Raw genomic sequence first — 15,960 nt, forward strand, 5'->3', positions numbered from 1 at the left:
TCGTAAAATAAGACAACAACTGCTAAAACCAGATGCATATCGCCCAATCAGCCTGCATAATGCACATTACAAAATGTTAACGAAGGTCTGGGTTACTATGATCACACAGGTTGCGTGCCAACTAATACATAAAGACAAAAATGGTTTTGTAGCCAGCAGACTGATGGCATCTAATACAAATTCTTTTATACAGGCAGTCGAGTTTTTCTCAGTTAATGCAATCCCTGTGGTAATGATAATGTTAGACGCAGAGAAAGCCTTCGATCAAGGGAACTGGGATGCTTTGCTATACAGCCTGACCAAATTTGGTTTTACCCCACAATTTACGTCAATGATAAAGCAACTGTATCATGGTGTTCATGCCAGGATTATAATCAACTCCAGGGTCAGAGGTACAAGTCAGATTAAAAGAGGTAGTAGACAGGGTTGTCCTCTTTCCCCTATGGTGTTTGCCTTTTTTTTCAAACCTCTGGTGTACATAGTACGCAGCTTAAGCAGAATTGTGTCATCAATAGCAGCTGTACCAAAAATTAAGGCCCATATTTATACTTTTTGACGCAAAACTGCGCTAACGCAGTTTTGCGTCAAAAAAATTAGCGCCGGCTAACGCCATTCTGAAGCGCCATGCGGGCGCCGTATTTATTGAATGACGTTAGCCGGCGTTAGCCGCCGGTGCTGTCTGGTGTGCGTTAAAAAAAACGACGTACACCAGGCAGCGCCGGCATAGGGGGATATGGGGCTTGGGCGTCAAGAAATGGGGCAAGTCAGGTTGAGGCAATTTTTTCGCCTCAACCCGATTTGCGCCAATTTTTTTTCACTCCCAACCCCCATAGAAATGACTCCTGTCTTAGCAAAGACAGGAGTCATGCCCCCTTGCCCAATGGCCATGCCCAGGGGACTTCTGTCCCCTGGGCATGGTCATTGGGCATAGTGGCATGTAGGGGGGCACAAATCAGGCCCCCCTATGCCACAATTTATTTTTTTAAAACAACTTACCTGAACTTACCTTAATGTCCCTGGGATGGGTCCCTCCAGCCTTGGGTGTCCTCCTGGGGTGGGCAAGGGTGACATGGGGTGTCCCTGGGGGCATGGGAGGGCACCTCTGGGCTCCTTCAGAGCCCACAGGTCCCTTAACGCCTGCCTTTTGCAGGCGCTAAAAAACGGCGCAAAAGCGGCCGTACGTCATTTTTTTTGACCCGCCCACTCCCGGGCGTGAATTTTGCCCGGGAGTATAAATCCGACGCACATGCCTCGGAGTCGATTTTTTAGACGGGAACGCCTACCTTGCATATAATTAACGCAAAGTAGGTGTCCACGCTAAAAAATAACGTTAACTCCATGGACTTTGGATCTAGACGCGTCTAACGCCAAAGTATAAATATGGAGTTAGTTTTGCGTCGGAATTGCGTAAAAAAAAACGACGCAGTTCCGGCGCAAACGGAGTATAAATATGCCCCTAAGCTCTTTGCAGACAACATTATTTTATATTTCAAACCAGAGATCGACAACGTACAAAGGTTGCTGGATAGAATCAATGAGTTTACTCAAATAGGGGGTTATAAAATTAATGAAAGTAAAACAGAGGTTCTCATATTTAATGCAGGGACAGAGAATCTCCCCTCTGACTTATAACAGCAGGCTAATTCATCCAAACCCATTAGGTTTTTTGGAATATATGTCACGAAGAACTATGGTCACTTATTTAACCCCAATTACGCCAGGATGTTTAAAAAAGGTCAAGCACTTTTGGACAGATGGATGGTTCTTTCGTTGACTCTGATAGGGAGAGTCTCTTTAATAAAAATGTCAATTCTTCTGCTTTTTCTTTTTTTATTCAATAATGTGCCAATAAGAATAAATAGCTCTTATTTTTCATGATATGAGGTTTTATATGGAAAAAAGCCCCAAGGATGAGGCTTTTAGTTGTACAGCTCAACAAAAGCCAAGGGGGCCTAATTTTCAAGTTTATTATCAGACTGCATTGCAGGGCACACTGGCACAATATTTGGATAGCAGAGAAACCCTGGAAACATTCTTGATCAATAGGATGATTGCAGAGTCAGCAATAAGTCTCCCATCATTTATTAAAATCACAAAACTTCCAAAGGAAACACGATACAAGTATATTCACGATCTTAGTAAAAGAGCAGAGATTTTAAGTAAAACACACCAAATACCATCAGTTATATTTATTGGCAACTACAGTAGTGTAAATACTTTGTCTCCACCTTTCAGAAATGGTGATAGCTCAATGGAATAGCAAAGGGCTTAAGGAGATGAGGGACTTTCTTCTAAGAGGCGGATACATTTCATGGGAGGCGGTCGTAATAAGGTTGGAGAGTATGGCAACTAGCCTTTTTTTGAGCTTTTTTCAGATATCCCATTTTCTTAGTACTAATATACCCCTGGCAAATACCCAAGAGTACCCGCTAGGGAGGGCTCTAACTAAGAGTAAAGTATCCGGGACAGGCCATTGGTAAACATTATTAGACGATCAATCCACCTCTGAATTAATTACAGAATTCAGGAATAATTTCCAGCAAAGTTTGGGGAATTATTGGGGAAGTTCGGTACAAATGTTTGAGGGCAGCTAATTATAAAAGAATGTCTTTTCTCCAGATGAATGGCTTACTACACCCCTGAGATTATACATCAAATATTTCCAGCAATTCCTGATCAATGTTTTCTTTGTAATCAGGAGGGACAGGGGAATTGGCTATATATCTTTTTAGACTGCCCCAAATTAACTCTTTTTTGGTTGGAGATAAACAAGGTAATAAATCGCAGCTCTAACTTAAGGGTTGAGCTAGAGCCAAGCTTAGTTCTGTTTCGAGTATCTGAGAAAACAAGCCAGCTAGCTACTATCAACAATACTTTATTGGAATAGTTTTTGCAGTAGTTAGATCATTGATATTGCAGTTTTGGCAGACTGAAAATAGTCCTACACTGCAGAACTGGTGGGATAAGATTTAAAGAACCAAGAAATATGAGGAAGTGTACTCAAAAAGGATCCGGAGCATAAAAAGGTTCATAGCTATAGGGAAGAATTTAGTGGAACAGTAAGCCAAATAAGGCCATGTAACCATAGTATTAAGCTCACTCTATACAAAATTATTGAAACCAGGATGTCTTTATATACAGGTAAGTTATTAAAGGGATGTTTGAGTGTTTTGTTGATTCTACAGTCAGGGCAAAAATAGGAAGTATTTTTTACAAATACATCTGGTTGACCAATATGAACGGATTAGGGGAGATCATAGTGATATGAACAGCTGAAGAAAATGATGTATTATTATTGAATGTTACTTATTGATAGTTCCTGTTTTATTTTTGTAATATTTATATCTGAAATGAAAATAAAATTGGAAAACAACCAATGTGCTCCTGTCTGTTACTTTGCTGACCGTGAACTGCAGTGGTCGACTGCCATAGGGTGACTGCCACAGTGAGTTCTGATTGTAATTTGCTCAGTGGTTGGCTGCAGCACTGACGGCGCTGGAGGTCTGACCACCTATATCCAAGCTGCCGCACCACTGGCGGTATGGCTTTTTTGCTTGGCTGTCTGTGGTTCTGCCTGTATTACTCATAATACAGCGGTCTGGGGGACCGCCAGTGTGACGGTCTTTTCAGGACTGCCAACATAGCGGTCTGCCAGTCCGACCATCAAACTCGTAATCAGGTCCTAACTTTGTCTTTACTTTGCTGGGAGAAAGGGCATTCTCTTACTAATTTATTGTGTTTGACTACCTCTGCGACAGGGATATAGTCCAGTGCTATCACTTTTTTGATTTCGATGGCAAATTGGCTGTTGGTTTAATATTGTGGGCCATATTTATACTTTTTGACGCAAAACTGCGCTAATGCAGTTTTGCGTCAAACAAAATTAGCGCCGGCTAACGCCATTCTGAAGCACCATGCGGGCGCCGTATTTAATCAATGACGTTAGCCGGCGTTAGCCGCCGGCGCTGCCTGGTGTGCGTGGAAAAAAACGACGTACACCAGGCAGCGCCGGCGTAGGGGGATATGGGGCTTGGGCGTAAAAAAATGGGGCAAGTCAGGTTGAGGCAAATTTTTCGCCTCAACCCGATTTGCGCAATTTCTTTCGACTCCCAACCCCCATAGAAATGACTCCTGTCTTAGCAAAGACAGGAGTCATGCCCCCTTGCCCAATGGCCATGCCCAGGGGACTTCTGTCCCCTGGGCATGGTCATTGGGCATAGTGGCATGTAGGGGGGCACAAATCAGGCCCCCCTATGCCACAAAAAAAAAAAAAAAATGACTTACCTGAACTTACCTTAATCTCCCTGGGATGGGTCCCTCCAGCCTTGGGTGTCCTCCTGGGGTGGGCAAGGGTGACAGGGGGTGTCCCTGGGGGCATGGGAGGGCACCTCTGGGCTCCTTCCGAGCCCACAGGTCCCTTAACGCCTGCCTTTTCCAGGCGCTAAAAAACGGCGCAAAAGCGGCCGTATGTCATTTTTTTTGACCCGCCCACTCCCTTGCGTGAATTTTGCCCGGGAGTGTAAATACGGCGCACATGCCTCGGAGTAAATTTTTTAGACGTGAACGCCTACCTTGCATATCATTAACGCAAAGTAGGTGTCCACGCTAAAAAATGACGCAAACTCCATGGACTTTGGCGCTAGACGCGTCTAACGCCAAAGTATAAATATGGAGTTAGTTTTGCGTTGGAATTGCGTAAAAAAAAACGACGCAATTCCGGCGCAAACGGAGTATAAATATGCCCCTGTATGCTTAGTGTAGATTTTTGTATGTGATGCCCTATACTATGATTAAAGTGATAATAACCGCCTTCTATGGCTGTGTGGGGGTATACTTTTAAAATTGTTTGAATCATAGCTTGTTCATAGTCTATGATCATATTTTGGGGATACTAGTTATTTGTGTGCTATCATATATAGGTTAGGACTTCATAGGGGGAACTGCTTTATTTATTTGGCAGTAGAGCATAAACAAACGGGATGTTGGTGTGTTTATATTCACCATGTATGGCATATATCTGAAAGAATGGTTTAGGACACATTTTAAAGGTCCCGCCCATCATCCATGTTTGGTATTGGGGAGGTTTCATTAAGTTGTTTGCAGTAGAGAAGATTAGGGTTCATTTTTCTTTACTTAGATTGGAAAATAAAATTAAGAGTTCCTCATTATGTGTAATTGTCAAATGGTTTGGTATTTGTATGTCTTGGTATCTTCTAGGTTCAGGTGGTGTATCACTGGTGGCTCTTTTAGTATGTGCAATTAGGCGTTTTAAAATGAGGATAGGTGATAGTTGTTCCTGTTATGTGTTCAGGGACGTTGGGGAGTATGCGCCAGATTACGAGGCTGACGGTCTCAAAATCACCAGCCTCCCGGTGTTGGTCGGGCTGCGTTGGCGGTGGCGGTCTGACTGCAACATTACGAGGTTGGTGGGCAGACCTGCCAACCTACCGCCATCCCTTCCAGGATCAGTGATCCCGAGCAGATGGCAGTTCTAGTTTTAATCAGCCAGGGCCGATGCTGAACTCAGCGCCGCCCCACTGATTACAACCTTGTTCTCCGCCACTCTATTTATGGTGGTCTGACTGCCATAAAAAGGCTGGCAGAGAACAAGTGCAGGTGGCCACAGGGGGGGCCCCGCACTGCCCATGTCAAGGGCACGGCATGCCAAGTGCAAGGTAAGGGTTTGGGCAGTGCATGGTTCTCCCTGCTCAGCATCCTTGAAATGCGCACTGTCTGCTGTGCAGACAGCACTCATTTCAAGGGTGCTGGTGCACCCTGCGTGCGGCAGCATTGCCGCCAGCTCAATTATGAGCCATAAACAATGCTGCCACACCTTTCTCACTGGGCCGATGGGCAGGAACCTTGGTTCCCACCTGTCAGCTCAGTAGGAAAGTTGTAATAGCACCGATGGGGAGACCGCCACCTCAACGGCGGCCTCCTCACCACAAGTCTAGTGATTGGGTTTTTAGACCGCAAAACTCATAATCAGGCCCTAAGTATTTAAGGATTTTTCTTTGTGAGTTCCTGAGAAATAATGTGTGCCTCTCTTATATCTTGTAAAATGTTTCTAACTTCTATTTCTGTTACATTTGCGGGGTGGTTGGGCTCGTCAACATTATTTATAACATTTACTTTTGTGGTTACCCTTCTGTAGCATGCATTAGAGTAATATTTAGTACATTTCCAGTTTATAGTTTCTGTTGATGCACTTTCTTGGCTGTAGGTGTAACCCATGTGACTTCGGTTTCCTTTCTGTGAAGTGATAAATTTGGTCCATTCTGTCATTATATCTATAAGTAGTTTAACAATATAAATGTATATTATAGTTTATCTTTTGCAAGTTACCTATTTATATATTTAAAAGTTAAGCTACATTTCTTTCATTTACTTACTTTTATGTTGTGTTGAGATGTTTAGCATGGTTTTGCAGCCTTTCTTTTAATTTCATTTTAATGTGGAGCACGTGTTTGTTTTCTGTTGAAACAGGAAAAAATTAGAATGATGTAAAATGGTTTAGTTATTGCTAGAGTTTGTTGGGGTTTAGGGAGTTAAGATTCTATTTGGTCAATTGTGGGGTAAGTTTCTAAGTTATTCATGTTGTGTACTTACTTTATTATGCTCTTGCTGCTTTGTTAGAGTTTATATTTTCTGGCAGTTTGTTGTTTTGGAAGTTTTTTCTTTTAGGTAGCCTGTAAAAAATGCTAAAAGTTTCAGAGTGTGTTACTATTTAATTGTTAAATTATATTTTTCACTTTAGTAACAGTTCATTTTAGTTTATATATAACTATTACTTACTTGAATATTTAGTTGTAGAGATGTATTTTATAGTTGTTTGTTGTAAGAATCCGGCTGAGTTTCCTCCTCTGATAGCGTTTGTCATTTTGGAGTATTTATTTGCTTTAATTGGTGTGCCTTTTACATTGTTTGGTTAATTGTTTGTGTTATTTCATTGGTTGGTTTAGATTAGTTTTAGTTATTTTTATTAGTTGAGTCCTCGCTTGGTAAACACTAATTTATGTTTTATTTTTGTAGTAGAATTTATAGTTGTTTTAATTAATTATACAGTTTTTGTTTGTTTTTTAATGTTTATAGTTAATAATGTTTTTGGTGTATTTATTGCATGATACCTAGGTGTACTTTGTTGGGGGTGAATGTTTAATGTTTGGTTGGTCTAATATATTTTAATTTAATTGTAGATGTCAAAGATAAGTGTAGGGTTTATTGGAAGTAACTGGCTTATGTTAAAATTGCTATTTTTGTATTTGTGTGTTTATTAGTTATTTTAACAATAACTTTGTAGTCAATATTGTGGTAATTGATATTTGTGATATGTTATATGTTTATTTATAGGTAATGATATTTGTGTGTTCTATATTAGTGTTTGTGTTAGGGGTACAGAGGTGATATTTTTGTTCTCTGTATTAAATTTCTGATACTTCTTTTATCTCGATATTTGGATCATTATTATATCAGTGTTACGAAAATGGCAGGTGTCATCATTCTTCAATCTCTAAGGATTGGACATAGTTTACCAAAACCTGAGGCATTAATTACATTATCAGCAAAAAAAGCAAGAGTTGAAATCAGTATGATGACACCTTAAAAATAAATATACCTTTGCTAAAAATTTAATAAAATGCATAACCATAATGGTGTCGTTAGTGAAAAAAAAAAGGCAGGCTCTAACCAAGTATCTTAAAAATGTTCTGAAAGGGATTCAGAACTGTCTCGGTTTTCACTGCCTGCCAGGTTGGAGCTAGTTAAAAATGCATTAGTGAATATGTTAAAATGTACGTGAAGAGCAAAAGGAATTTGGGAACTGATTCTATTTCTATCACTCTGCTAGCAGAAACATTGCACATATGTTCAGTCACTTGAATACTTAATTAAACTACTGCTTGGCTACAGCATCTCAAAGGCATACATGGCTGACAAGGAAGTGCTGTGAAATATAAGGCTAAAACCAGAAAAGGAGCAACAAAATTAATGCATATCAATATAGAGCAGAGTTCATAAACATTAGGGCATACATTAAGTAAGTGCATATTTACCTAAATAAAGGGGTACATTTCATAAGGTGTGCCAGGTATAACAGGAAGGAATAAAAAAAAGCCAGTGTACAAGTTTTGTTGCAGATTCTTGTTAATATTATGGACTGTAAAACATGACCATTACTGTAAAAAGTAATTTGTGGTAACAGACCTCCTTTGTATAGCTCTTTTGATATACAGAATAATGCATGTCAAATTGTAGGGTAGGGAATCAGCTGCTAACATACCAGGGCACAATCAGTTGCCCATGTGAGAATATTTTGGTTACTCAAAGACAGGCCATTTGTAAAAGTCTTCAGGTCGATTAAGTATACATGGTGGTGCCTCTGATCACACCTCTCTCTAATGAGATTCTCCACTGTCACCTAGACAATACTGGGTCTGTTGTTGAGTGCTTTCATTACAAAACTATACCTTCTCAATGGAATTTATACCTGCTGTTATATATCATACAGAAGTGTGTATCCATTGAGGGCCAAGTGAGTGAGAAAAAGTGGAGAGGCGTTTCGGGGGTAATGTATACCATCTGTGAAAATATCAAGTGAGTATGGCAAAACTATATCAAGTTGTATAAAAATGTAAATACATACTGGGCAATGAAGAAAGAGCTATGCATTGGCTGGGTACTCTTGGTGAGTGGTAGCGCATTGGTTGCACTAAAAATGTTAGGCAGGATTAAGAAAATCGTTATGTGTTACTTGTTGGTGAGAATGAGAATGGAAAAGATATGAGACATTCTTGACTATAAAGAAGAAAGAAAATAAAATTATGGACAGCTTGGGTGGTGCTTATCATATGGATTGGTGAAATTGCATAATTTTGTAATTCATAATATGAGTACATAGTACTAAAATACATTTTATACATAATATACTTGGTTGAATTTGGAGTAGAGCAAATTTAGAGTTTAGAGTCCATCCTTTAAATGTTATCATTGCATAAAAATATGCGTTTACCTTTGATATTATATTATATGAAAAACTGCTGTTATATTGTGCATACTAATATTCATATAAAGTTGAAAGAAACATACTTACATGTATTCATCATTCATCATTTGCATTTATTCTTTAAATTGCATTTTTTTAAGCCAACTGTATTCCTAATTTCCCCATTTTTGTTCAATCTGAAAGTTAATGTGTGCAGGTATAACCGTGTATTTGAAATGTACATTAAGGGTTTAGTTTTGAGTTTGGTGGATGGGAAAGCCCATCCGCCAAACTCCCGATAGGGCGGGTGTCTGCCGCCCTAGTGGTGACAACCCGGCCCGACCTATTAGGTGTTTGCGGCTAGGCTGACGGTTTCCGCCCATCAGCCTAGCGGGAAACAGAGCATTTCCTCCAGCTCATTATCAAGCTGGCAGCAATGGTGTCACCTGCAGGGTGCAACAGCACCCTCACAATGTTCACTGTCTACACAGTAGACAGTGAACATTTTAACGGTGCTGGGCAAAGGGGCCCCCTGGACCTGCATGTGTTCTCTGCCAGCTTTTTCATGGTGGTAAGAATGCCATGAAAAGGCTGGTGGGGAACAAGGTCATAATCAGCAGGGCGCTGCTGCATGCAGCGCCACCCTGGCCGATTGTGATATCTGCCACCTCCTGCCCTTTGGGGTCATGGAGCCCGGCGGTGCTGGCAGTCTAAATGCCAGGGCCTTAATATGGCGGCCGGACCACCACAGCAGTGGCAGTCTTGACCACGACCGCAAGCTGGAGGTCTCAAGACTGCCATCCTTGTAATGAGGCCCTTAGGGCCATATTTATACTTTTTGATGCAAAACTGCGTGACGCAGTTTTGCGTCTAAAATGTTAGGGCTGGCTAACGCCATTTATTTGCGCCGCTCGGACTTCAAATTTATACTTTGACGCACGGCGGCATAAACCACTGGTGTGAGTAATTTTTATTTACTCAAACTAATGCGTCACGTCGTAAAGAAAAATGATGTTAACGTGGCAAAAATGACTGTGAGCCGGTTTATGACATCGCAAACCGGATACGCACCATTTTTTTTACGCAATTGCATCAAAAAGTGGCACAAACACAGCAAAATCTGCTAAGGAGAGCCAAAATGGATCCCAGATTCTTGCACAGACCCCAGGAAGATGACATCAGACCAGGAACCAGCCAGGAGGACCCACACAAGACCCAGGACGGGAAGGAGAAGAAAAGAAAGTGTTGCTTCAGTGCAGAGGAGCAGGAAATTCTGGTGAAAGAGGTGACGGAACACCAGCACCAACTGTTTGTCACCTCAACGTTGCCAATCAGTAGGAGAGAGGCAATATGGCAACAAATTGTTGACAAGATAAACAGTGTGGCAGAAGTACGGAGAACAGTCATCGAGTGCAAGAAACGCTGGCATGACTGCAAGCGCAGGACCAAGGAAAAGATGGCCAGGAACAGGAAGGCAGCACTGCAGACTGGAGGTGGGAGTCCAGCACTGCAGGAGGCCCAGCACCACTTGGAGGATATGGTGGCAGCTGTCATCCCGGAGGAGATCGTCACAGGGATTCAAGGACAGGACTACTACACAATGCCTGTAAGTCATGATATTCAGGGAGTGGCATGGGTAAAGGGGCACGGCAAGGGGGCATGGCCCGTTAAGCGGAAATATGGGGCACAGTACTACACTACACCAACAACCTTTGCATGGGGGTATGCTGCCATGCCATTGATGTTGGAAAGGTAAAGCCAGGCCAGGAGGGTAGGGTACAATGTTAAACTGGCCTGCTGTCACACAACAGCTGCTATTCTCCCTGCATGAACTAGGGCTCAATTAACAGTCTCAGGCCATATCTGCAAGTGGAATTTAACACTGACAACAATGTGCAACTAATAGGAAGGCAGGCACGTCACATTACAAATCCCACAACATAGACACACTAATTGTACCATATCTCATTGCAGAGGACGATGGCTCTCCTGCGGATATGCCTGTCCTGGGCTTCCCTGATGGCATGGATGATGAGCTGACAAACATCAGCCAGCAGACCCTCCAAGATGTCCTTGGGACCCTCCAGACCCCACCTTCAGTCACAAGGAGGAGCACAGAAGTAGCAGCTATCACAGAGGACCTACCCACCACCCCAATTGTATGACCTGCCAGCTCCAACCCAGCTGAGGACTCTGACGACACTGGCACCAGCTTTGAGAGAACTGTAGTTGGAGTACAGCGGGAGCTGGCCAAGGAGGTGCGGGTGGGGATGGAAAATATGGCAGACAGCCTAGAGGGGGTTCGTTTGTGCATGATGTCAACTGCAGAACAGGCAGCAGCCATGCAAGGGCGAACATCAACCTTGCAGGAACTCGAAAAAAGTTTGAAGGAAATCAGCACAGCTGTAAGAGAGTTGACACAACACCTACAACAACAATCCTGTCAACGCGTGCACGAATGCAATATTGACCCCCTCAGGGCCGACCTGGCTGCCTACTACAGTGATGTGGCTGCTATACTTAGGAACCAGAAGCTCCTCCTTGCTGCAGTACTGCCCTTAATAGCCCCACAGTTGGCAGCAACCGGGATGTCTGACTCCACGTCTTTAAACACTGAGGTGTGTGTTGCCCCTTCACAACCACCACCACCAAGGGCAGAGGAGACTACACACACATCAGAAGATGAAAACGTGGAACAGATCACCTTCACCCATAAGAGTACCCGGTAGCACTAGTCCCTGCCACATGGCCACCTATAACCAAGGTCTTGTGCTTTGTAACATGCCAGTCTTGCAACAACTGCACTCAAGCACTGTTCTTCAGCCCACTGTTTATCTTGTCACCCTGCCCTGTGATTGTCTCTCACTAAATTATTGGCAAATCCTGTCACTCTGCACTGTCTGACACTTCAACCCAGCATGTCCAATGACATGTCCTTTTGCACTTGTGTAGGATCACAATGGGAGGTGTCACACTAATGGATAATGTACATATAGCACTACAGCACTTTCAAATAATTAGCACTTACACAATAACTCTGTGTAATGTGACATATGATGGCCATCAGTGATGTTTACTTCAGGTCAATGATTATAGATTGTCAATACAACTGACCTAAAAGAATGCTGGCTGATAACTATACCCTGTGGTCTGGATTGTACCATCATCTGCCCTTCATGAGGGTTAATTCTGAGGAAAATAGAAACTATACACCATAATGCAGTATTGGACAGAATAACGCTTCCTGAAGTGAAGTCTAAGCCAAAAATTATTGCCTTCAACTTTTTCTTCAAGCCAAAACTTATGGTTGTGACATTTGAACCAAATTTTACCTAACACACACTATACTGCTTGAATGGTTGTGTATGAGTGTACATACAAATATGTAACCTGGCTGAACATTGTAACATATGATAGGCGTGAGTTATGGATACCATACTACATGAGAGCATACTACCAGTCACCTTATAAGGCTTCGCTTGGACATCAGGTTGGCGGCAGACTTAACACAGTGTACTCAATACCAATTCTGGTCGCAAAATATGTGAGATTGAAAACCTACATCAAAAATTAACAACACTTTGGGATACATAGTAACCTTGAGTGGTGGGTGCAATGGATGGCAGAATCTTAGCAAAGTAGCTTTGGTATAGCTGCAAATGTAACAGCTCAATTGGGATTTGGTTGTAGGATGGGACACAAAAGCTAATACTAAAGAGACACTGTTCACCCATGTGAAGGCCCTGATCCCCAAGCATATGACACATACTGTAAAGGGTTACCTAAATATTTATTTAACAGTAAAAACAGAAGCTAAAACCAAGGGAAACACCTTACCTAACCTAACCTATCCTAACTACACATTACCCACAACCAGCCCTAACTAACCTTAGCTAAACTTACTTACTAAACTTATCACATTTAACTAAACACTCTAAACATCAACCCCCCACCCCCCTTATAAGACGGGACACATGGAGGACAACATATACTAACCTAAACACATACTAACTTATACTAAACAAAAAAATAATTGTTGTATTTTTCTATTATATATATATATCTTTTTTTAAACACCAAAACCCCATCATCATCCAACACACACATAATAAAAAACAGATATTAAAAGTATCATACCCCCACCCCCCACCCACTACTACTATCTAAACTAACAGCCTATTCTAACCTAACACTAGGCCCCCTAAACCCACTAATGAAAAGAACCAGGAAAGAGGAGGGATGGGAGGGAATCATGGCTGAGGGTAAAATGTTTACAAGTTCGCCCTCTGCAGGGTCTTCCTTATGGCACGCACCCTCCTATTAACTTGTCCCACCTCCTGCTGCAGCCTGGTCATTTTCCTCAACATACGGTCAATGTTCTGTTGCATCTGCTGAAAATCTGCTGGGTCAATGACTGCAACAGGGGTGGTCTGGGTGCCACTTGAAGATGTATGTCCCCTGGTCGGTGCCATGCCTGTAGGAAGAGGTGCAGGTGGTGCTGTGACAGGTCCTGGAGCAGGGGAGGTTGATGGTCCCGCAAAGGTGCCTGCTATGGTTGGTGCCACCTGGGTGGTAGTGGTGGTGCTGGTGGTGGTGGCTGTGGTGGATACCGAAAGGCCCCCTTGGATAAATGCCAACCACACTCCAGAGGCTCTTTCATACCTTGCCATGTTGCGGAACCCAGACTCCACATCCAGAATGTGGTGGTAACGCATCGCCCTGCGCTGAAACTCCCGAATCTGGATGGGATTCATATTGGCAGTTGTTAAAACACATATAAAACCAAACATTAGGTACTTTATTGTGTGATATGGGTCCAGAAGTAAATCAGACAATACATCTTATGTACCAGAAACAGACCACATCATCATACAGATCACTGATTGTCCCTGAGGCAATACATGCCAATGCAGCCTACACATGTCCTATCAAACATCACAGCAATACTCTAAAAGATGGGTAACAACTTAAATGACCTATACAGCCATTTGTCACGTAAAAAATGCTGCAAGTCCTCCACATTTGACAGGCCAACTAATGACTAACTTCTGGATGACAGTCAAGGACCACAAGATCTGTGAGTTGTAAATGGAATTGCCAAGATAGAATGCAGTTGCTAATCATGAGTGGGTATCCTAGTTTTGGACAAGTGACTTACAGATTTACATGTCTGTGTACTAAACTTGGATCATCAGTCCTAGGTACACTTTTCATAACCCTACGCCTGTGCCTGGGGGGGGAGTGGACCAGAAACAAATACTTTAAAAAATCAAGGACACCCAGGAAGCTTTGGACAGCTGTACATGGGTTTGGGCAGTCTACCACAGGTAAGGAGGATGTCCAACTAGGATACACCCAAACCTTGGACAATCCCATCCACATTTATGTTTGGAAATGCAGATAACAATCAGATAGATGCAAGCACACATCTGGCCATGAGTTGCATGCACACCTAGTCCATTGTACTCAGGTGCCTCATACACGTAGCACAACATGTGGAGCTACATGCTGCTAGGAAGTCAAACATACAGTCAAACATGTTCATTAGTGAATAGGGATGTTCAAGTCTGTGGGTAAGACTTTGGCCTATTCTGTGAGAATCAGGGTCTGACTTGCTGAATAAATCACAAATATGGTCCTCTGCTACATTTTCTTAATTTAAGTTTGATCCACAAAAGTCACCCTATTCACATGGACGTGCCTACAGGGCTGCACTACAATCCCAAAATATGACTATCAAAGATGGAAAAAAAATGATACTCCACTCAAGGAACATATCCGATCATTGACCAGCGTATTATACCTTGCTATGTGTCCAACACATAGGAGTCAATCACACAACAGCAGCAAACACAACACAGAGCATAAATATCAACACTTACTTGAGAAGTCTGGGTCCGCAAAACGAGCCACCTCTCTGATAATGTAGGAGGCAGGTCCACCTGTAAAGCATGGAAGGGAGAAATGTGCTCAATGTCTGTGCACTGTACAACACTTCCAAATAGAATTACTGTGTGTAAGATTAAATCAGAAAGTCAAGCCTCTCAGACATGATGATACTTCATCCGACATACTACTGCAAACATGTACAGACCTGTTCACTCCAGTGAGCGATACACACATATCTACACACATGCAGTGGTCCTAACTATCATGTGGTGGCAAACATGCGCCATAATTTGTTTGCAGACTCATTCATAGAGTGTATTCCTCTCATCATGTGTATCCACGAGAGACATGCAAAGCCACTTTCCTGGAGGACTGCAATACCAGTCACACAGCTATTGTGACTAAGACCAATGTAAAACACACAGGTACAATGTACAGAGGGCCAGGGATAGTTGTTTCCCCTCAATTTGTATCATTTGCTTCATTTAATGTGCCACAGCTATGGTAAGTTGAACAAAACATTTTGATAGGAACCTGTCTGCATTACTTTTGGCATCCATCCCTAATTTAATTGTGGCACAACAAAGTCCAAATATCAGTCTAAGATGTTACCTGAGGTCAGCTATAACTTGTTACGTATGTGTCAGAATCCAGTTCAGACATCTATCCGAAATAATTTAGGGACAAATTATTTCTTGAAAATGTCTGGATTAAAAACATGTCTTTTCTGGTACACTCACAGACCATGCATAAAACATGTGAGAGCCACATTTGCATCATCTATTGATGTGAAGGAAGCACTAATTTACAGGCTCCTGTTGTGTTTTGTAAGTTATTGCAGCTGTTGCGTCCACAAATGACGGTAATGTGTAGGAATGATTGTATAACTCATGGCAACTGTATGTTTAACTTGCATTCCACATGTCCAAAAACATTGCCTGCAGCATATGAACCAATCTGCTACTGTCACTACAGAGCATTTAAATGTGCACATTACTCTGATTTGTACTCACCAACAGGGCCACCAATCACAATTCCAAGGTGGGGCAGCAGGTCTTGCTCCCTGGCAACCAGGTCAGCCCAACTGTGTT

This window comes from Pleurodeles waltl, chromosome 3_1, assembly GCF_031143425.1.
Source record: "Pleurodeles waltl isolate 20211129_DDA chromosome 3_1, aPleWal1.hap1.20221129, whole genome shotgun sequence".
NCBI lineage: Eukaryota > Metazoa > Chordata > Amphibia > Caudata > Salamandridae > Pleurodeles > Pleurodeles waltl.